The sequence below is a fragment of the Lissotriton vulgaris genome, chromosome 7 (assembly GCF_964263255.1).
Source record: "Lissotriton vulgaris chromosome 7, aLisVul1.2, whole genome shotgun sequence".
In the NCBI taxonomy this organism is placed as follows: domain Eukaryota; kingdom Metazoa; phylum Chordata; class Amphibia; order Caudata; family Salamandridae; genus Lissotriton; species Lissotriton vulgaris.
The window spans coordinates 267598841-267621483 of NC_141695.1; the positions used below are offsets into that span (position 1 = coordinate 267598841).

At 45.9% G+C, this 22643-nt stretch overlaps 1 protein-coding gene across 2 annotated transcripts in view; it reads left to right on the top strand.

Moving 5' to 3' along the window:
* The window catches only part of LOC147701358 (chymotrypsin inhibitor Ani s 6-like), a 212070-nt gene that overhangs the window by 30707 nt on the left and 158720 nt on the right, over window positions 1-22643 (top strand). The window contains exon 4 of one of the 2 annotated variants that reach the window (XR_015297176.1): window positions 493-939. The exons of the other annotated variant lie outside the window; for it this stretch is intronic. The gene's annotated coding sequence lies outside the window, so the exon portion shown is untranslated. Of the gene's footprint in view, window positions 1-492; window positions 940-22643 lie in introns of those variants that run through there. 2 annotated transcript variants of the gene reach the window in all.

A 22643-nucleotide genomic window follows, 5' to 3' on the forward strand; every position in this document is an offset into this window, starting at 1 on the left:
CAATGGCACCTTACATGTCTGTCCTACTGGCTTTAGGAAGGGGGGGGCTGTTTTTCAAATTCTGAAGCTAGGCTATAAACCAGAACGCTACATTCTAAAGAACCCTTAAGCCAAAGGGAGTCCAGGGGCAGAAGTTATCTCGTACCCAACAATGCAGCATTGTTGCTGTTCTGTTGTTTCTGGCAGTTAATGTTGACTTGTTGGATTCTTTCATTTCACATGCCCAGGCCTGCACAAATCATCCTTGTGATTCCCTGCATGTCTGCTTCAGATGATGTAAGATTGGGCTGCAGATACCTCACAGTACATACATGAAAATGTGTAGTATTTTTAAAAGTTAGAGTTTTAAATGTTAGACTGCTGGGTCGCATTTTGTATATGGTCAAAGTGTGTAGTATTTTTAAAGATACCGGTTCCAATGTTAGGCTGCTGTGTCGCATTTCATATATGGCCAATAATAATCCTGTAACTCTCCTCATATTGTCATTGCAGAAAAGTGCAAAAAAAACATGGAGTACAACACCTGCGGCAGCAGGTGTTCGAAAACCTGCGAGGACGTGGCCAACATGGGGAGTGGCATGGTGTGCCCAGCACTGTGTGTTACAGGATGCTTCTGCAAAAAAGGATATGTCCTGAATTCTGGTCAATGTGTACCTGAGAGTACATGTCCTTGTGCCGCCAATGCTCACTATTCTAAATGTGCCTCTCCATGTCCGCTCACCTGTGGGAAATATAAAGATGCAGAACCATGCAAAACACAATGTGTGCCAGGATGCACATGCAACAAAGGCTATGTTAGGTCTGGAGAATCTGGTAAATGTGTGCTTCCTAAAGACTGCCCTCTTGCACCCAAAGCCTAGACTTGGAGCTCAATGGATCCTTCCAATCAGGTGTGGAAAGTGTATTTTTAGTGCAATTGCAATAAATCGTTGTTATTACAAAATAAAACTGTATCTGTTATACGTACTAATTAAAATCTAGTGTGATATTCCTCTGTATTAAAGAAGTTCGTAATAAGAAAAATATTAAATCCGGTTAGTATGCATAGACGTACAATGAAGAAACTCAAAGTAGTGCTGTTAGTTGGAATGATAAGCCACCTTCCTCTTTGTCCCGGGCAAGGCCAGCAGATCTACATAGAATGACATACAGCATATTCTGGCCCAGGCCACCTACTGATGATTCCTTCTTAGGAACCAATGTATCCAAAATTTGAACAGTGGCTTAAGTAGAAGTCCTAATCCCACAGATGAGAAGTTTGGGAAATAGACGTTTTAAACATGAGTAAGGTTTAGGAACTGACGTTCTATCGTCCATAATCGATTATGTTGTTAGATCACAGCCATTATTAATCAATTTCCTTTTCCTGCTTTTTAGACTCAGTATAACCTTTTTAATAGGTGCTCTCAGCCACATGCATCAAAGGAAATTGCATTCGCAAACGGTGCGAATCGCAAAATTCGTCCGTTTGCAAATGTAATTCCCATTTTTGGGATGCATTAACATTTTAGTAATTGTGGCAATTTAAGAATTGAGATTCCTTAAATGCAATGCATCAAACTTTAAAAATTTGCGAATTTGCAAATAAGGGGAGCAAATTACCATGAAGTTGACCTTCATGGTAATTTGCGAAAACTTTGAAAAATGCACTAAAGTGCATTTTTCAAAGTTCCATTTTACACACACACATGCCCTTGGGGCATGTGAGTGTGCAAAATGTACTCCTAAGCAGATTTCAGGGGTGCAACAGGGGGTCCTTTGGACACCCCTGCACCCTTGAAATTGCATTCTTAATTTGCAATTTTTTAAAGGTGAATTGCAAATTAAGAATGTATTTCCATTCATTCCTATGGACCTCTAGGCCCATATGAATGGATGGGGAAGTATTCCTTAATTGCGATTCTCAATTAGAAAATCGCAATAAAGAAATTTTAAGAAATCGCTATTTTTATAGCGATTTCTTGATGCATTGCAGTTTGCAATTCCTTAATTGCAATTCGTTATTTTTTGCAATTAAGGAATCGCAAAATACAATATTGATGCATGAGCCTGTATATGCTCTTTTTAGGTCTCGCCTTCGCAGCGCGCCTGCGCTGCGAAGGCAAAAAGACCTTTCCCGATCGGTTTGGCTTTTCATCCTAGCAAATGCATGCGTTCCATTGCCTTCAATGGCAACGCGCGCACGTCAGGAGATTCACATGCAGGAGCGCGCCCCACAAGATGGTAGTAATTAACGCTCCCGCAAGTGAATCGCGCAGTCTATCAACCCCCCTCCTGCCGCGCGAGCGCTTGTACCAAGGATGTGGTCACCTGAGAACTGGCACAGTATACACAGTTTGTTTTCTATGGCTGTAAATACATTTTCACTATTTTGTTAAAATCCGGACGAACCAATAGCCTCATGTCATCAAAGACTGATTGCCATGTCAGAATGGTGTGCGCGTTCGAGCCGCAGCAATCAGAACCCACACTTTGGTCAATAACGAGAAGAAAGGCTGCCTATGTGTTGCGCACGATAAGCAATACAAATCTTATCTATATATTGCATTGGAAATTCGAACCCAAGATGGATGGTGCCACTAAGCTAATACTAATATTGTCTGGAATATGAATTTTGCCCGCGCAAGACCCAACTGAGGTCATAAGCTAAAAGGAAAGCTGATGTTTTAAGATGTGTTTAGTGTAATCAGTGAACGCCTGCAAGCGACTTGGTAGCTGGGTTTCCCGCACATGTGCAGAGAGAGTTAGACCCCATTGGGTGTTGAAGCTACAGCTGAGAGACACTGCTCGTCTGTCATGGCTGGCCAGGGGAGCTCGGGCCCCAGTATCCTGGAATACTTTGGGGGAGAGGATGGCTACCGTCGTTGATACTGGCCGAAGCGAGACCGGGAATATGTCTAAACTGCAGCCTTCAGGTAAACGGAATAATCCTTAAATATGGTAACTGAGCACATGGAACTTTGGTTGCATTAGCGCGCAGGCAAGGAGCATCTAAATTCACGCTCTGAATAAAAGGCGTTTAAAATGTGGCAACAAATTCAAGTTTAACGCCTGCCGTGGCTTGGTCGATAGGCGTTGCATGACACACACGCCCTCTCTGTTCCCGCTACATGGTTTGAACGCAGTGCTCTTGCACCATACACCCTCCTCACCCGAGGTAAGGTTTGCACAGTACGGCAGCCAGCCCTCTTGCACCTGTCTGCAGTGGCACGCGCCTTGCCTCAGCCGGGCAGGGCCTCACCCTCCTGGGTCAGCGAGCGTTGTCTGACCGGGACAGGTGGCTCGAGCGACAAATGGGCAGCAGCGGAGTGTGCGAGAGGTGCAGCAAGTCACAGCGCCGCTCCCATTGGCGGACCAGTTTTGTTTCTGGGCGTGGGGCATGACTCGCCCGGCTGGCTCCCGGGTGATTGCGGATGTCTCCGGTGCGTTGAATTCTGCAGCGGGCTGTCCAGCTGCCTCCCGAGACCGCCAGCTCACGCCGTGGCTTCTGCACCCCTCCCAGCACATCCAGACTGCGGCACTGCCCGGGAGCTCGCACAGGTGGGTGATGTGGATGATGGGACCTGATGCGTAACTTGGTCCCCACCTGGACCAAATTTGGAGCGTTAGACTCTCATTTAATACTGCAGGTACATGTGGGTGTTTTGGCATATCATTAGTGATGTAATGTCACGGTACCCCTAACGTAAAGTTCTGCATTTGAGTACCTTGTATGTAAGTTATAACTAAGCATAGGCAAAATTTGCGAATTCGCGTTCCGCGAATTCACAGGTTTCCCCGCGAAATTGCAAAAAAAATCCTCAATTTTTGCGACTTTTTCCTGCAAAATCGCAGATTTTTTTGTGATTTGCCCTGGAGTACTTTCTACTGGCTAATCCAGTAAGTGCTCCCTCATTGGATAAATGTATAGTGCTTTTACTACACTGCAGCTGCGTAAAGGGACAGAAGATGTGTCTCCAGTGACCATTTGTGCCTGTAAAGCAGGCACAGGCACACATGGTCACTGGAGACACATCTTCTGGCCCTTTACGCAGCTAAAGTGTAGTAAAAGCACTATGGGGCAGATTTACAAGCTGCTTGCGCCTCTTTTGCGCCGCAGTTGTGTCCCTTTTGTGACGCAGCGGCAGCACAAAAGATGCGCCATGGTGCTGGGTATTAACAACGTGACGCATCTGAGAGATGCGTCACGTTGTAAAGCCCTGCGCCATCAGGAGGCGTTCTGGCGCTGGGAAGGGCATTCCTGCGCATGAACGCCTCCTAAAAGTGGCTGAGTGAAATCTACAAGATTTCACTCAGTCACTTTTAGGCCAAAGCTGCGTCAAAACCCTGCACCTGCTTGAAGCAGGCGCAAGGTTTGACGCAGCATTGGGGAGATAGGGCCCCCCAGAGCATTGCTGGAGCTGCGTCGTGCTTGCGATGCAGCTCTAGCAAAGCGGTGCTTTTGCGGCACAGATGCGTGATGCATCTGTGCTGTTTTTGCCACATGGTGCGCCGTATTGTAAATGCGGTACAAAAGGGGGTGGTGATGGACGGTGGCGGAGTGGATTAAAGAACGGTGATGGATTAAACACAGATCTTTTGACTGGGGGTGAGTGTTTGATTGATTCAGATGCTCCGTCCATCACCACCCCCTTTTGTACCGCTTTTGGCCGCCATAATTGTGGCAGGGTATGCTCAGACGTGAGTCCCTTGCTCACTTTGCCACTGGATTCAAGTAAGCCGGGCTGAAGACGGCTGGAATGCCAGAAACCGGTCCTCGGAAGCTTGTTTCCGGTCCAGGGAAGACATGGCTTGGCAGTTTGGGCTGGACTGTTCCCATGAGGCACAGGGTCAGACTGATTTGCATATAGCCATGTCTGAACTGGGGTGGCAGAGTGGGCTAAAGAACGGTGATGGATTAAACCCAGATCTTTTGACTGGGGGTGAGTGTTTGATTGATTCAGATGCTCCGTCCATCACCACCCCCCTTTTGTACCACATTGTAAATGCGGCGCACCATGGGTGGCGGAGCTGCGGCGCACAATAACAGGCGCATCCCTGGGGATGAGCCAGTTATTGTAAATCTGCCCCTTTACATTTAGCCAACGAGGGAGCACTTACTGATTAGACAGTAGAAAGTACTCCAGTTGAGTAGAGGTATTACACAGAAAGGTGGCATCTTCGTGGACAAACACGCAGGGCTGGATTAATTCTGCCCCCCGTTAGACTTGGTTTTTGTGCCCTACTGCCCTCTGTTATTCCCTTGTTTTTGTGCCCTTCTGCCCTTTTTAGACTCGTTTTTTTGTGTCCTTCTGCCCTCTGTTAGACTCATTTTTCCCTTGTTTTTCTGCCCTTCTGTCCACTGTTAGACTGGTTTTTTGTGCCCTTCTGCCCTTTGTTAGACTGTTTGTTGTGCCTTTCTGCTCTCTGCATTACCACATCATCACTCAGAGCTACTCCAGCATCACTCAGCATCACCACATTATCACTCAGCACCAACACATTATCACTCAGCACCACAACAGCACCACTCAGCACCACCACAGCATCACTCAGCACCACCTCAGCATCACTCAGCACCACCACAGCACCACTCAGCACCACCACAACACCACTCAGTGCCACCACATTATCACTCAGCACCACCTCAGCACCACTCAGCACCACCACAGCATCACTCAGCACCACCACAGCATCACTCAGCACCACCACAGCACCACTCAGCACCACCACAGCATCACTCAGCACCACCACAGCATCACCACAGCACCACTCAGCGCCACCACAGCATCACTCAGCGCCACCACAGCATCACTTAGCACCACCACAGCACCACTCAGCACCACCACAGCATCACTCAGCACCACCACAGCAACACTCAGCACCACCACAGCACCAATCAGCACCACCACAGCACCACTCAGCACCACCACAGCATCACTCAGCACCACCACAGCATCACTCAGCACCACCACATTATCACTCAGCACCACCACAGCACCACTCAGCACCACCATACCATCACTCAGCACCACAGCATCACTCAGCACCACCAGAGCACCACTCAGCACCACCCCAGCATCACTCAGCACCACCACATTATAATTCAGCACCACGACAGCACCACTCAGCACCACCATAGCACCACTCAGCACCACCCCAGCATCACTCAGCACCACCCCAGCACCACTCAGCACCACCCCAGCATCACTCAGCACCACCACAGCACCACCACAGCACCACTCAGCGCCACCACAGCATCACTCAGTGCCACCACAGCATCACTCAGCACCACCACAGCACCACTCAGCACCATCACAGCATCACTCAGCACCACCACAGCAACACTCAGCACCACCACAGCACCACTCAGCACCACCACAGCATCACTCAGCACCACCACAGCAACACCCAGCACCACCACAGCACCAATCAGCACCACCACAGCACCACTCAGCACCACCACAGCATCACTCAGCACCACCACATTATCACTCAGCACCACCACAGCACCACTCAGCACCACCATAGCATCACTTAGCACCACAGCATCACTCAGCACCACCACAGCACCACTCAGCACCACCCCAGCATCACTCAGCACCACCACATTATCCCTCAGCACCACCACAGCATCACTCAGCACCACCCCAGCACCACTCAACACCACCCCAGCATCACTCAGCACCATCCTAGTATCACTTTCTGCACTCTGTTATTCCCTTGCTTTTCTGCCTTTCTTCCCCTTGTTAGACATGTTTTTCCCTAGTTTTTCTGCCCTTCTGTCCTCTGTTAGACTGGTTTTTTGTGCCCTTCTGCCCTCTGTTAGACTTGTTTTTCCCTTGTTTTTCTGCCCTTCTGCCCTTTGTTAGACTGCTTTTTGTGCCTTTCTGCCCTCTGCATCACCACATCATCACTCAGCGCTACCCCAGCATCACTCAGCACCACCACATTATCACTCAGCACCACCACAGCACCACTCAGCATCATCATAGCACCACTCAGCACCACCACAGCACCACTCAGCGCCACCCCAGCATCAATCTGCGCAAACATTCAACTACAACTGGTTCAAATATGTTCTCTCAATGTTTCAAGCTTTATTACAAATGTCACAAAAAAATATTAATATTTCACTTCTGTTCTTGGATTTTCGTCACAATAAAATACACTGAACATAATCTTCACAAAAGTTATTTACAAAAGTTTAAGCTATTGCCATTATAAATTAAAATCACTTTTATTTAAGTATTAATTATTTAAAAAAATTAAAAGTCATTGTAATTTGTAATATCAATACATCTAAGTCACGTAAATACAAAACATGTTGCATTACAAATGCTATAGGTGTCACATTTCCAAAAGTTATAACTATTGGCATTGTAAATGACAAAGCTATTAATTTAGCTATTTTCAGAACCAACACATAAATAAAAAAAAATGTCATTTACAAGACCAATAGCTCAAACTTTCCTAATGCGGGACCTTTGCATTGCAAATGCTTGTTTTTATATCTGTCAGTGCTTCCTGTTGAGGTTTTATTTTCATGACACGCGCCTCATTGCCTACTTGTAACTATTCTCTGACCCTGCTTCAAGGGTCAGAGCAGGGTCAGCAAATAGTTGCAAGTAGGCACAGAGGTGCCAGGAAGCACTTACAGGCTTACAGCAGCATGTGCTCAAGTTGAAGTTAATTTCTTTGTAACCCTTTTGTAAAAGGTTACAAAAACTTAGCTTCAACTTTTGCACCTGTTGCTGTAACCCTGTAAATGCTTGGCTGAAAATTCGTCCCCACAGATTCGCGGATTTTACCACAATTTCGCAAGATTCGTGGATCCTCAAATCGCGGAAAAATCCACAAATTCCGCGAGCAGAAGAATTTTCAGCCCATGCTTACATATAACTACTTGGCTACGATATTCGTGTCAAGGCTGATATACTTTTGTGAACATTAGCACAACGCTGGTGTTTCCATTCCACTCTTTGCAATATAATCATTAAAATAGCAAACACTGTAAGATAGCGCTGCAAATGGATTTTACAGTGGCACAAAAATTCCCCTAAATGTGTGAAAGAAGGCAGAGGTAGAATGATCATTATGTTAAACAATATATAGGATTTAATTTCACCAGTTCTTAGCCTTTCCAGGATCCAAATCATTTAGAAATTTCATGTGTTTTTAGGACTCGCCTTCGTAGCGTGTATGCTCTGCAAAGGCAAAAAAAATATTTGTAACCTTTCCACACATCTGATGAATCTGTGTGCTGGTAAAACTGTGGCGATAACATAGAGGATTATTAAAATCCTGTTATTTTAAACCAAGAATAACAAGTGCTTGAAATTCATTCAATTTAAATTTGGTGGTAGGAGTTAAATTCTTAGAGATGTTAGGACCGCCTTAATGTTGTACCCTAGGTTATCATATTCAGTACATTCTCTCCAACTCCTAAGGGCAGTGGATTCCCAAACATTAAACCCATGTCAATAAGAATCAATGGCTTGCTTGTCCAGAATGCAATGAATTCATTTTACGTTCTCGTGCCCAGTGAAATCATTAACCTGCCACTTGGGCAAATAGCTGTGCTGACAGTCTGTTAGTAAAACGATTGTTCAGCCATTAGTCTGAGGTGTCATGACTTCCTCTGTAGAAGTTTGTAGTTGCACTGCTAGTGAACAATAGATGTAGAACCCTAGCATCCTTAGGGTTTTACACCCACTGCTGACCATTCATGCTACAGTTCAGTTGCAGATTTGTGCTGTCCTAGACTGTTCGCTATTTCAGATGGGCACTGTACAGGTACAGATTTGTGCTTCCAGTGGTGTGCAACTAACCTGTGCTTCTGTCATTGCACCAATTCTATCCCCGCTTGTGTTTGTGAGCAGCTTCTATCCCTGATTGTGTTTGTGAGCAGCTTCTATCCCTGCTTGTGTTTGTTAGCAGCTTCTATCCCTGCTTGCGTTTCTGAGCAGTTTAGACCTTCGATGTGTGGGCCCGGCACATGCGAAGCTCCTACACGTGACCACAGTCTAGACCTTCAATGTGTGGGCCTACCACATGTAAAGCTCCTACGCATGACTCTACCCTAGACCTTCGACGTGTGGGCCTCTCACATGCGAGGTTCCTACACATGACCGCAGTCTAAATCTTCGATGTGTGAGCCTGGCACATGCAAAGCTTTGGCACATAACCGCATGATGTGTGGGCCTTGTATATGCGGAGCTTCTACACAAGACCGCAGTATTAATCTTCAATGTGTGGACCCAGAACATGCAAAGGTCTAACGTATGACCGCAGTCTAGACCATCGATGTGTGGCCTGGCTAACATGAAGCTACTACATATGACCACAGTCTAGACCATGTATGTGTGGCCTGGCACCTGTGGAGCTTCATGAAAATGATAGAATGCACTCCTTACTCAAATCTAAACAATTGCTTTAATGTGCACTCTTTTGGCAGGTTTTTACGTGCAGACTAGCTCATGCTATGCCACAGCAGCATGTTTCAAATCATTCCATTACAAATGGAGCGTTCATTACGTTCAAGACACGCCGCACAGCAAGGAAAGTAGGGCCCGATTCACAGAACTAACTTAAGACAAAATCCTAAACCTTAGTACCATTTTGGAATTCACAGAAGGCACTTACTCATTTTGGTATTCACAGAAGGCACTTACTCATTTCGGTATTCACAGAAGTTAGGAGTCCTAACTTTAGGACTCCTAAATGCCGTCTGTGAATACCAAAAGTCTTAAAATTGGGTTTTTTCTCAGTTTAGTAGTAGTAAAGATAGGACTCCTACCTTTAGGACTCCTAAATGCCTTCTGTGAATACCGAAACTCTTAAAATTAGGATTTTTCTCAATTTAAGAGTAGTAAAGTTAGGACTCCTAACTATAGGACTCCTAACTGCAGACAGAGTGTGGCTTTTATTACATAAAAAAACAGGAAGACTTTGACAAAAGTGTCAGTAAAACAGTGAGTATTAATTTACACAAATGTGCTTTTTAGGTCATAGAATGCGATCTGCTGCCTGCCGCTTGGTTTTAGTAACTCAGACTTTCTGGCATCGGACATGACATCGAGGAAGGAAAATGTCTATTGTAATTTCTTAAATAATGTGTGAGGCACTAGCAGTTGCAATTGCTGCCGTCCAGAACAAGAAAGCATCTGCCCATTTGTAAGGATGTGAGGAGGCCAAGACGCAGTGACTGGACTTCGTTTTGCCAGTAGTCTGACTCCTCTTCCTCTGGCCAGAGACCCTCTGCCTGAAGCAGCTCACCAGCTACATTTACTCAGGCCAGTAAGCTGCGTACTGGATGGATGAGGGATTTATGGAGACTTATAACTGTCCTGAGCTCAAAGACAGTGAGAGACTGCCTTTGAGAGTGCCCCGGCCTAGGGCACGGCAGATGCCTAAGCAGCAGAGTAAACGACTGGTAAGTAGGATTGCCAACTTTAATAAAGAAATACCCACTATGTGTTCACCTCATTCAAGGGTCAAACAAGATATACAATGCTACAAAAAATGTCGTTTATAAATATTTATTTTTATTGATCGTCTGTTTACTTCAATTAGCATCCATTAATAATTATTTTGGCAGCTTCAGAACACTGCAAAGTGCTTTCTTTTTCTTGTTTTTTCTGTTTAAAATATGTACTACTGAGGGAAAAATACAGGCTTTAGGTGCTTTTCAAAACTTTATTGAAAGCAATAGAACATTCCTCATGCCAATAAAAAGACAACCAGGTATAACTCTACTGGTAAGTGGCTAGTTCAGGACGACATACATATGATCCACAGAGGCCAGTCCAGCCCTGGTCAGGCACAGGTGCTTATTACTGGGAGGAGTCTCAATGTTCAGACTGAGGAGAATTTACTGCCTGGTTGTCACTTGTTATTAAGGCCTTAAGCTTGTGTCAGAAGGTGGCTTTAAGGGTCTCATGGTACAGGAGTTTGTGCCTGTTCGTGCTGGGGTTTGTCAGCACGGTTTGATCAGTTCATGCAGAGGGAGGATGAGGCATGTGGTTCTATCCTGTTTCTGTGGGCAGTGAGGTGGATGGGGCCTTATGGAACATGATTCAGAAAAGGGGTGGTGATGGACAGAGTATCTGAATTAAGCAGAACACTCGTACCCAGTCAACAGATCAGGGCTTGATCCATCACCGTTTTTTAGCTCACTGCACCATCCCAGCTCAGAACCTGGCTACATGCAAATTAGTCTGTCCCTGGCCCAGTGCATCATGGGAACAGGGCAGACCAAACTACCAAGCCAATTCTTTGACTTGAAAGGAAACAAGCTTCCGGGGACCGGTTTCTGGCATTACAGCCGTCTTCGGCCCGGCTTGCTTGAATCCTGATGGTGCAGTGAGCAAGGGACTCATGTCTGAGCATACCCTACCACGCTTATGGTGGACAAAACGATTCAGAAAAGGGGGTGGTGATGGACAGAGTATTTGAATTAAGCAGAAAACTCGTACCCAGTGAACAGATCAGGGCTTGATCCATCACCGTTTTGTAGCTCACTGCACCATCCCAGCTCAGAACCTGGCTACATGCAAATTAGTCTGTCCCTGGCCCAGTGCATCATGGGAACAGGGCAGACCAAACTACCAAGCCAATTCTTTTACTGGAAAGGAAACAAGCTTCCGGGGACCGGTTTCTGGCATTACAGCCGTCTTCGGCCCGGCTTGCTTGAATCCTGATGGTGCAGTGAGCAAGGGACTCATGTCTGAGCATACCCTACCACGCTTATGGTGGACAAAACGATTCAGAAAAGGGGGTGGTGATGGACAGAGTATCTGAATTAAGCAGAACACTCGTACCCAGTCAACAGATCAGGGCTTGACCCATCACCGTTTTTTAGCTCACTGCACCATCCCAGCGCAGAACCTGGCTACATGCAAATTAGTCTGTCCCTGGCCCAGTGCATCATGGGAACATGAGGCTCATTTGCAGGGAGTATAACCTCTAACATCCTGTTTGGTACAGTCGGGTCCAAGAGTGCCCTTCATTTCATGTGCTTTAAAGCAGTTTTAAGATCTTCTTAGAGTTTCTCGCTGCTAAAATTGGTTTAATTTCTGATGTTTAAGTATTTCCCTCATCTTCATTGCTTGATTTTGCTCACGAGAAAGTGTAAGCATGCACACAGTACATTGCCACTGAGGCCCCAAGTGGACTATTTGACACCAATCCCACACTCTCTGTGTGCCTGCAGCCAGCACCACAATAAGAAAAACAATGTTTAATTTGCCCACCACTTAGTTCATAGTTGTAGCTCAGTTCTTACTATGATTCGCAATATTCAGTAATTCTGTCAAGTGCGGATGTACTAGGCTAAATGTTAACATTTGGTGTTAGAATACACACCAGGTAATTCACCAACTCGTAGTCTAAAGTTTACAGCGGCGATAGCAAGTCGGGCGTACTACCGTGTCCTGTGTATGGCTTACAGCTTTGACATTCCTCAATTGCCAGCCCGGACCTTCCAAAGAAAGAATTTTACATGCTTTCCTGAAATTAAATCAATTTGATTGTGACTGGTATACTGTACATACTGTGGTATACGGTGGTATACTGTGGCTGACAGTGGCTGGTGGTTATAATGAATGTGTTTGTTCTGCGTGACTGTCCACTAGTGATGACTGGCCCTCCCACTGCTGTCTCATGACTGCATAATGTCAAGTCAAGTCAAGTCATAACATTTATATAGCGCACTACATACCCGGAGGGTTTCAAGGCGCTTGGGAAGGGGAGGAGGATTATTTGTCAAATATCCATGTTTTAAGCTGCTTTCTGAACGCTAGGTGATTCTGGGTGAGGCGAAGGTAAGCGGGGAGTGAGTTCCATGTTTTGGCAGCTAGGTATGAGAAGGATCTGCCTCCCATGGTGGTCTTGTTGATGCGAGGTACAGTGGCGAAGGCTTGGCTGGAAGAGCGAAGTTGGCGGGAGGGGGTGTAGAAGGATAGTCGAGAGTTGAGGCAGTCTGGTCCGATGTCGTAGAGTGATTTGTGTGCGTGGGTAAGCAGTCTGAAAGTAATCCTCTTATTGACGGGTAGCCAGTGGAGGTCTTTAAGGTGACCAGAGATGTGTTCGTTGCGTGGGATGTCTAATATGAGCCTGGCTGAGGCGTTTTGGATTCGTTGTAGTTTCTTCTGGAGTTTAGCGGTGGTACCTGCGTAGAGGGTGTTTCCGTAGTCCAGTCGGCTCGTGACTAGAGCGTGGGTGACTGTTTTCCTTGTTTCGGAGGGGATCCAGCGAAATGTTTTTCTGAGCATGCGAAGGATGTTAAAGCAGGAAGAGGATACGGCGCTGACTTGTCTGTTCATTGAGAGTGAGGAATCCAGGATGACGCCAAGGTTCCGTGCGTGGTCTGTCGGGATGGGTGCATTTCTGAGGGCTTCCGGCCACCAGGAGTCGTCCCATGCAGAGGGGGATTTGCCTAAGATGAGGACCTCTGTTTTGTCTGAGTTCAGTTTCAGACGGCTTTGTTTCATCCATTCGGCGACTTCTTTCATTCCTTCGTGTAGGTTAGTTTTGGCGGTGCTGGGGTCCTTGGTGAGAGATAGGATCAGTTGAGTGTCATCCGCGTAGGAGATGATGTTGAGGTTGTGTTGGCGGGCGATGGCCGCGAGGGGGCTCATGTATACGTTGAAGAGGGTGGGACTGAGTGAGGATCCTTGCGGTACGCCGCAGATGATTTCAGAGGCCTCGGACTTGAATGGTGGGAGGCGGACTCTCTGGGTTCTTCCGGTGAGGAACGAGGTGATCCATTCGAGTGCTTTTCCTTGTATTCCGATGTTGCTGAGGCGTTGTAAAAGGGTGCTGTGGCAGACTGTGTCGAAGGCTGCAGAGAGGTCGAGGAGGATGAGGGCGACTGTGTCTCCATTGTCCAGTAGAGTTCGAATGTCGTCTGTTGCTGCGATGAGGGCGGTCTCAGTGCTGTGTTTGGCTCGGAAGCCAGATTGTGAGGGGTCGAGTGATTTGTTGGCTTCGAGGAAGGCGGCGAGCTGGTTGTTGACAGCTTTCTCGATGACTTTGGCCGGGAATGGAAGAAGCGAGATGGGGCGGTAGTTTTTGAGTTCGGTGGGGTCTGCTGTTGGTTTTTTCAGAAGGGCGGTGAGTTCAGCGTGTTTCCAGTCTTCTGGGAAGGTAGCGGAGTTGAAGGAGCAGTTGATGACGTCTCGGAGGTGTGGAGCTATGACGGAGTCTGCTTTGTTGAAGATGTGGTGAGGGCATGGGTCTGTGGGGGATCCAGAGTGGATGGAATTCATCAGGCGGATGGTGTCCTCAGTGGAGATTGTGTTCCAGGCGTTAAGGGTGTTAACGGGGGGAAGATGGTCAGCTGATGGTAGGGTGGGTTGGCTTCCGGGTTGGTTGTCAAAGCTGTTGTGGATGTCTGCAATCTTGTTGTGGAAAAAAGAGGCTAGGGAGTCGCAGAGGGTTTGAGAGGGGGTGATGTCGTTGGAGTTGGCCGAGGAGTTGGAAAATTCCTTGACGATGTTGAAAAGTTACTTGCTGTTGTGGGCGTTGATGTCAAGTCGATCCTTGAATGCTGTTTTCTTGGCTTTTCGGATCAGTTGGTGGTGAGTACGGATGGCGCTTTTGAAGGCGTCCTTGTTGCTGGTGGATGGGTCTTTTTTCCAGGCCTTTTCAAGGGAGCGGCACAATTTCTTGGACTTCTTGAGGTCATCGTTGAACCATGAGGTCTTCTTGATGCCAAGTTTGTGTTGACGTTTTTTCAGTGGTGCTAAGGTGTCGGCGGTGTTGGATAACCAAAGGGTGAGGTTGGAGGCGGCTTCGTTGGCGTTAGAAGAGGGGGCTGGGGAGGTTTGAAGGAGCGATGTGGAGATCTGTTCCGTGGTGATTTTGTTCCAGTTTCTTTGTAGAGTTGGTTGGAGGTGGTTGATGGGTTTCGGCTTGTTGTAGGTGAAGTGAACGCAGCTGTGGTCAGTCCAGAGGAGATCCGTAGTGTGGCTGAAGGAGACATGGTTGCTGGAGGTGAAGATGGGGTCGAGTGTGTGACCTGCGATGTGGGTGGGGGAAGTGACCAGTTGTTTAAGTCCAAGGTTGGCGAGGTTGTCCAGGAGGGTGGCGGTGTTGCGGTCGTTGATCTTTTCAAGGTGGAAGTTGAGGTCTCCCAGAAGGATGTAGTCTTTGGAGGGGAGCGCGTGTGGGGTGATGAAGTCCGTGATGTCTTCACTGAATTTTGCGCGGGGTCCTGGTGGTCTGTAGAGGAGGGTGCCTCTGAGTGTGGTCTTGGGGTCGATGTGGATCTGGAAGTGAAGGTGTTCGGAGTTAGCGAGGTTGGCGTCAGAGCTGGTTGAGATGCGGATTGATTTCTTATGGAGCAGTGGACTCGAGTCGGCCATCCTGGGCTGCTTAAAAATAATTTGCCGGCGTGGCCAATAATTAAGCTCCTGTGCCCCCTGACAGATCGGGCGGCCTGGACATGTTTGAGCTCCATTACGCTTTACACATCGTGTCTTTGGACTTTCAGCATTTCTTAGGTAACACTAAAGTTAAAAATATCTGCTTAACCTAGTGTGCTGACCGGCTAGCATTTTGCGGCTTCTTTCTGTCTCTGCATCCCGATATATAATGCAACAAGTAACATTACACCGACAGCAGTAAAATCATATGATGGTACCACCATTTGAGTCTTGTGCTTTTCTAAACCCAAAGTGTACTTGCCTGTGTAATCAATTCATGTCATGGCGTGTGTATCCAAATTGCAAACCTGCCTTAAGGCCCTTAACATGGTGCTGTATGTGTGGAAATGCACCATCTTTTCACTTTTTTAAGCAAAAGTTTGGAGTGCACAGAGACCATACACTGGCGCACACATAGGAAAGAAATTATAGGGAACATTACTGACAAATACAAAACCATTTCGTCCATCCCCATCCCTTTTGTGACTTTTCATACTAATGAATGTTTCCACATTTTTTGTGATTTTGATACTAATGAATATATGATCTTCTGGGCATCTTAATTACCCATAAGTTCACAGGACCAATTCTCAGCTAGTACTCACAAACTCTATCGACACATCCTAAATCCCCTCACTCTACACCCCTACAAATCTGCTGGTCAGCATCCTACAGTGAACAAGCCTGTTCACCATGCACTCAATTGGGAATTTGTCCAAGTGAAGTGGCAGAGTGAGGTGTTAGCCGTTATGGCTTAACGCCTCACTCCGCCACTTCTGAAACACAAGGCTGCACCATATTTATTGGACATTGTGCAGCCTTGCGTTTCCACTGGCGCTGGCGCTACACTTAGCAGCGTAGCATCAATGCCAGCACCCTTGTACCATCCTGCAAGGGTGTCTGCGTACAGAGGAGGATTGTTTATGTATAGGGAGGTCCCCCTTGCTGCACATAAACAGTCCTAAAATGCAATTGTGTCAGTTTTACATGTGCTGCTTCATGCAGCACACATGAAAGTCACAACATGGCACTTTATTTACAGATTGTTCATGTTCAGGAAAGCTTACCTTCCTGTACATAAACAATCCATGGCATTTTTCTTTTTCCAAGTGTGCTGCACCAGGCAGCACACACGGAAAAAGCAAAAACAAGGAGAAATAATGCATTTCTACTCATTTAGCCAAGTTAAGACCAGGTTTTTCCTGGTCTTTATTTTGGTCCTGCCTCCTATGTAGGATGTCCTTGTACATAGGGGGCAGCGTCAAAATCAATGGGTGTTGCGATGGAACACCCACCACAACACCCACTGCCCACCCCTTTTGCACTAAGCATAGCATGCAACGGGGCCTTATTTACTAGGCATTGTTAAGCCACGTTAAGTGGCTAATGCTGCCTTGTAAATAAAGCATAGCCCCTATTGCCACCACGCCATTTAAAGTGATGTTGTGGTGGTGATAGGAGCTTGTACATATTCCCCACGATCTCTTCTTTGGACAATATGATCACTTCATTTTGATTTTCTGTCAACTCTATCCAGATGAGATCCAAGTCTTCCTCCTTCCTGTCTCCTCACACCCTCTCACAGATATCAAAATACCTTCTGCTAACTGCCCCCGGATGGTGGTTCAGTCACTGATTTTGAAACCATTAGTAACACTAATAATTGAATTTCTGGCCCATCTACACTCCCTTGTCTACTATACACCTTACCCTTAGACAGGCTAGCCGTACTATCTCCAGATTACGAGTAAATTTAAACAATTCAAATAAAATGATTATATTCATAACTAACATCACAAGAGAAAGCCAAATTTCATTTATTTAATAATGGAATTACAATAGGATGTTTTCATTTACGTAGCAAAGACACTCATTTCCTTACCTGTCCATAGAAAAATTGACTAGTGTAACTCTGTAGCAGTTGGTATCCATTTACCCGGCAAAGTAATGTTCTAAATTTCATTAAGAACACTCACTTTAGTCTCTTCAAGCACACCTTACTAGTGACTAAGTTGACTGATGACAACTAACACAGGGCTCAGTTCAAGCTAATGATCTTGGACTGCAAAGCTGTAATTGGTTTCTGCTGGAGGTAATGCCTCTGAGTAAATAAGTGACCTTCATGATCAGCATGTAGGTTCCTTTTCTTTTTATTATACCCCATATCATATAAATCTACACTCAATAAACACTACATTTTATAAGATTCATCTTAACTACCATATCTGCATGTTAATCTGTTAATGTAGTTTTCCATATATTTGTATCGGACAAACATATGTCCTATTCAGCAGTATTATCCATCTAGCACCAATCCACTATATTTATGTCAATGGATGTGATAGGTTTCAGACACTGCATGATGCCAGCATAAACCAGTGGCACAGGTGTTAGCTCTCCATCCTGAAACCTTATACAAGGAGCTGAAGGATGCCTGACTGTGAGATTGCCTACCTGACCTTTGAGGACTAGTCCCGGCATAAGCCCTGACTGGAGAATGTCCTGGTGTTCAGAAGCATGTCCTGAGGACTAAATAAGAACAATGCTCACTTAAAACATTTCCATCAGTTGTAGGAAAGTGTGACTTATCCAATATACTGCGGTACCCTAAGGACAGCATACCCTGAGCGGCAAGAAAAACAGGTTCATCCCTGTGAGGTGGTTGGTTCTGACACATAAAGCTTTTTGGACCCACTCAGCTTTTGGATATCTGCTGTGAGTCTTGGGTAGGAAGTTATGTGCAGGTTGCATGTCAGCACTTTTTGACACACATGAGCAGAACATACGGACTACTGTCTAACTCAGCCAAGTAACTGCAACTAGGCCTAAGTAGTCTGTGGCAGATGGGACCTTAATATATTGATTATGACCTGTGTGGCCTTTATAATTAGAATGACCATTCAAAAAGAAATATTTCCATTTCTTTTTGGTTATATTGTAAATACATAGTGCTTCGCTGAAAAGTCTGCATCAGGAACAATTTCGCATTGGCTGGGCCTAAAGAGGAGCTTGACACATGTTTCACTAGTTCTACAATAGTGTAAGTCAAGCGCTATTTCACTCATAACTGCTTTGAGAAAGTGGATCATTATCCGAAATGGATGGCATTCCTCTTCAATTGAGTATGGCACTGTTCCACTAGCCTAGTTAGATATCTTGCAACTTAAAACTGAGCTCAAGCTTTGGTAGCTGTAACACAGAGTAGACAGTCTTAAATTAGGAGAATGTCAAATTCACTCATCAACAAAAACAGTTACAAAGTAGAAACCCCAATACAATAAAAACCTTACTCAAATTGATAGAAAGAGAGAACATTTTGTTGAGAAAATAAACAACAAAACAACAAAATCTGATGCAAGGACCAGAGATATGATTTTTCAAAGTTTCTTGCGCCAAAAAACACAAAGACGGGTATCTGGCTGTGCTGGACCATGTCAAAAACAATAGTTAAGCCCAAACGCTATGGAGCAGGGTCAGATTCAGCAACAAGGTTGAGTGCGGTGAAAAGTTTGCCTTCTGACTTTTGGGGAGAAAAGAACTTATCGATGGTGGCCGACTGCACTGCAGGACCTCGATGGGAACCTCTACACTTGTGGGAGGTTTGAGGTTCTCGACATCAAAGCAGACAAACCCAAATAAGGGGAAGTTTGAGGATCAAGCCAAGGAAGGTGGCAGCAGCGGCAGGTTGGCCAGGTTTAAGTTTAGATTTAAAAACCTTTCTAGAAGTTACACTTTTTTCAGCAGGACAAATCTGCAATTTCGAACTAGACTGGAGATGAGACATCGGAGTTTGTGGCTCTGTGAGTTTCAGGTGGTAGCCTCTGTTTTTCTTTTAGCACAAATCCCTGAAACAGTTTCTAAGTCCTAGCAATTATGGTAAGGCAGGGGGAGTGCACTCTGACACCATTCCAAAAGCTCCACAACTATAGGGACACTCCTTCAGGGTCAGCACTCATACCATGGAAAGTCACCAGCCGGGATCCAGGGCAAGGCTGGTTGGAACTGGTCAGCTAGGCCATGGAGGAAGGTTGGTTACTTGTAGCTTGTGTGTCCTTGTAGTGAAACAGAAGGCTAGCCAACTAGCCCTTGGAGTCCACTCTTTTTCCCTGGTTTCAAATGGGAGCAGATCTAGCCCTTGGAGTTTTTCTCCACAGATTTTCTGAAGTCCAAAGTGTTCAGCAAGTGCAGCACTTTTTCAGTCATCCTTAGGTCCAGCAGTGTTCTGAAGAGGGTAATAAGGGTACTACGTTTAGGCCCTGTGCCTGCTCACGGGTGGTGGAAACTCCTGAGCCCTCCTCAACTAATGGGGCAAATATTTCCCTTCACATTTTTGCAACACTTCCTTTGTGTCCTTCGGTAAACTATATGATATCCGGTAAAATCAGTATGAGACAACAGTTCTTCCCTTATGCAGAGCTATGGGTACATCCCTGGTGTGTGCATGAAAAATTGTGAACTCCCTATGCCAACCAATTCTGTGACAGGTTTTACCCCCTATGAGATTGATGCCACTTTGGCTACTTGGACAAAGACAGAGGCAGGCCTTTGTGTGAATTACATCTGCCTGTGACTGAATTTTCCCATGGAAACTTGTGCATTTCGTGGTCACATTACCAGTCCATCCTGTAAGGAGGTTGTCACATCTGTTCCCAGCCAAGGACCTTTTATTCCCCTGGGAGGCTGCCAGGTGACAATTGAACATTAACTCTAAAACCGCTACTAGAGACATTAGGCAGGAAAATGCTAACTTTCTACTAGGAGCATTTTCAATATAGTACTTTAAAATCTGACTTGATCATTAGATCAGTTTCTAAATTCCTAATAATTTGCTTTCCTGATTCGTGCATAAAGCTATCTCCAAACTGATGCTATGCATTATAATGTGTTATAATTTAACTCAGTGCTTATCTGTGGGAGAGCTAGCCTTGCCACAGAGAAAGATGACTTTGGAGATTTTTTACTGAGAGAACATGTAAAACTTACCCTACATTTTAAAAACCATGCTTCATGTCCTATGGATATTTTGGGTCTACTTTATGGAGTACTTAGATGTACTATAGAGGACAGGTTAGGCTAGGCAAATAGGTGGAGGGAAGAATCAGCAAAATGTAAATACATTTATAACAGTCTGTTAATCTGGGCATGCCCTACTCGAGAGAAATGGGTGGGGGGGGGGCTGCCAAACCTCAGGCATCACTCACAGTACATGCTCACCTTTGAAGCTTTTGAAAGAAAGAATCAGGCTGCAAGTGTCACTTAGCTGAGCTTAAATATTTCATAGAGCTCCAACCAGTGGCCACTTACATTTAACACGTTCCGTGTATATGTTTAGGGACAGTGTTGGTGGGATGATGTGTTTCCTTTGGATTAAGCAGCTGTGTCATCTATTTGGAAATGTTCACCTTCACTTAGAGAAACCTGCAAAAGCAAAAGGCTGGGAGAGAAGATGCATTTTGCAGGACCCATGGAAGGCTGGACTGCACGTGGATCGACCCCAGTCTGGAGTGATTGAGCATAGCTAGATAGAGCCTGCCACCAGCAAAACAAACCCAGAATCATCAAAAAACAAGCCAGAATGGCTTGGGAACACAGTGTTTGTTGTCTCCCTTTGTGGGATAATTGACGAGTGGCCCCTGAGCCTCTGGGCTTGTGGATAGCTTCAGGAAATGCCACATGAGACTCCCATGCCTTTTGTGATGTATCAAAATGAGTTCCCCCTTTGTCACTAGTTCCCAGGGAAGATAAGCATTATGAGGAGAGACAGTAAGGTGAACACCACTGTGTGACTTTGCCCTTTTTGCAGGGTTATCCACAAACATTTTGCTTCTTCCTCTGATTTGTTCCTGCCCTGAGGTTGGCTTTAGGACTCTGGGTACTTTTAACACTGCTAATCAGTGCTAAATGACATATGCTCTCTGTGTAAATTGTTATCATGATTGTTTCTCCCTGATTGGCATTTTTGATTTACTGGTAAGTCCCTTGTAAATTGCACTGCATGTGCCAGGGCACTACTGGTGGGCCTGCTGCAATGATTGGGCCATCCACCCAAGTAGCCCTGTAAATTTGTTTCAGGCCAACCACTGCAACGTTGACGCGCGCAGATTGTAACTCCCATGTTGACCTGCCAAGTACACCTGCTTGCCAGGCCCTAACCTTCCCTTTTCTTACGTGTAAGACACCCATAAGATAGGTCCAAGGTACACTAGGGGTGGGAGGACATCTCCATTCCACCCACGGATTGTGCAGAGATTTGCACTTCCGCCCTTGTGCAAAGAAGGCGGAGATTTGAGGCAAATCTCTGCACATTCGGGGGCAGAACGGAAGTTGGCCGCCCGCCTGCCGCCAGCCTCCCACCTGCCTCCCGCCCGCCGTATTAAATTATATTGCAAAGCCTAAAATTAAATTTAAATAAAACGTACCTTATTGCGGGCGCATCCTTCCCCATCGCACCTACATCTGGAAATTGCGCATTCGCGGGAGCCTGCGCATGTGCAGTCCTGGCCAGGAATTCGCATGTGCAAGCTCCCGCACAGGCGCAGTTTCCAGATAAAACTGCGATGGGCAGGATGCAAATGCAATAAGCTAAGTTTTATTTAAGTTTAATTTTTGGCTTTTAAATATAATTTAATAAGGCGGGGGAGAGGCGGGCGGGAGGGGGGCGGCTGGCAGCGCATAACGGAAATATGCAGAGAGGCACAGAGATTGATTCATACAGGGTAGCACTTATTACTTTCATGTTGTATATCTCCAAAGCAGGTGTAATTGGCTTTGTTGGAGAAGATTTGTGTTTGGACGATAGGGCACCTGCAAGCGGGTGGAATTTTAAAATGGCCACATCCGTGTTTGATTTCCAACCCATATTGCTCTGGAGTAGAATACTTAGGTAGGTGAAAGCCTCCACCTGCTCAAGGGGTATATCATTCAAGAGGATTCTACCTTTAAAGGGTTTGTTCTGATTCAGGGACATGAACTTGGTTTTTGTGGTGTTTATATCAAGTCCACGCAGTTGGCAAAATTTCCCAAAGGTGTTGACAGCCTTCTTCAGCCCACTCGGCGTCCGTGAGACAATCAGAGTATCGTCCACAAACATGAGGACAGGTACGTGGGCCCCAGCTATAACAGGGGCATCAGTGGGGGAACTAAGAAGATGGTCAACAATTCCGTTGATAAATAAGGAAAACAGGGAGGGGGCCAAGACACAACCCTGCCGAATACCATGCTCGACAGGGAATGAAT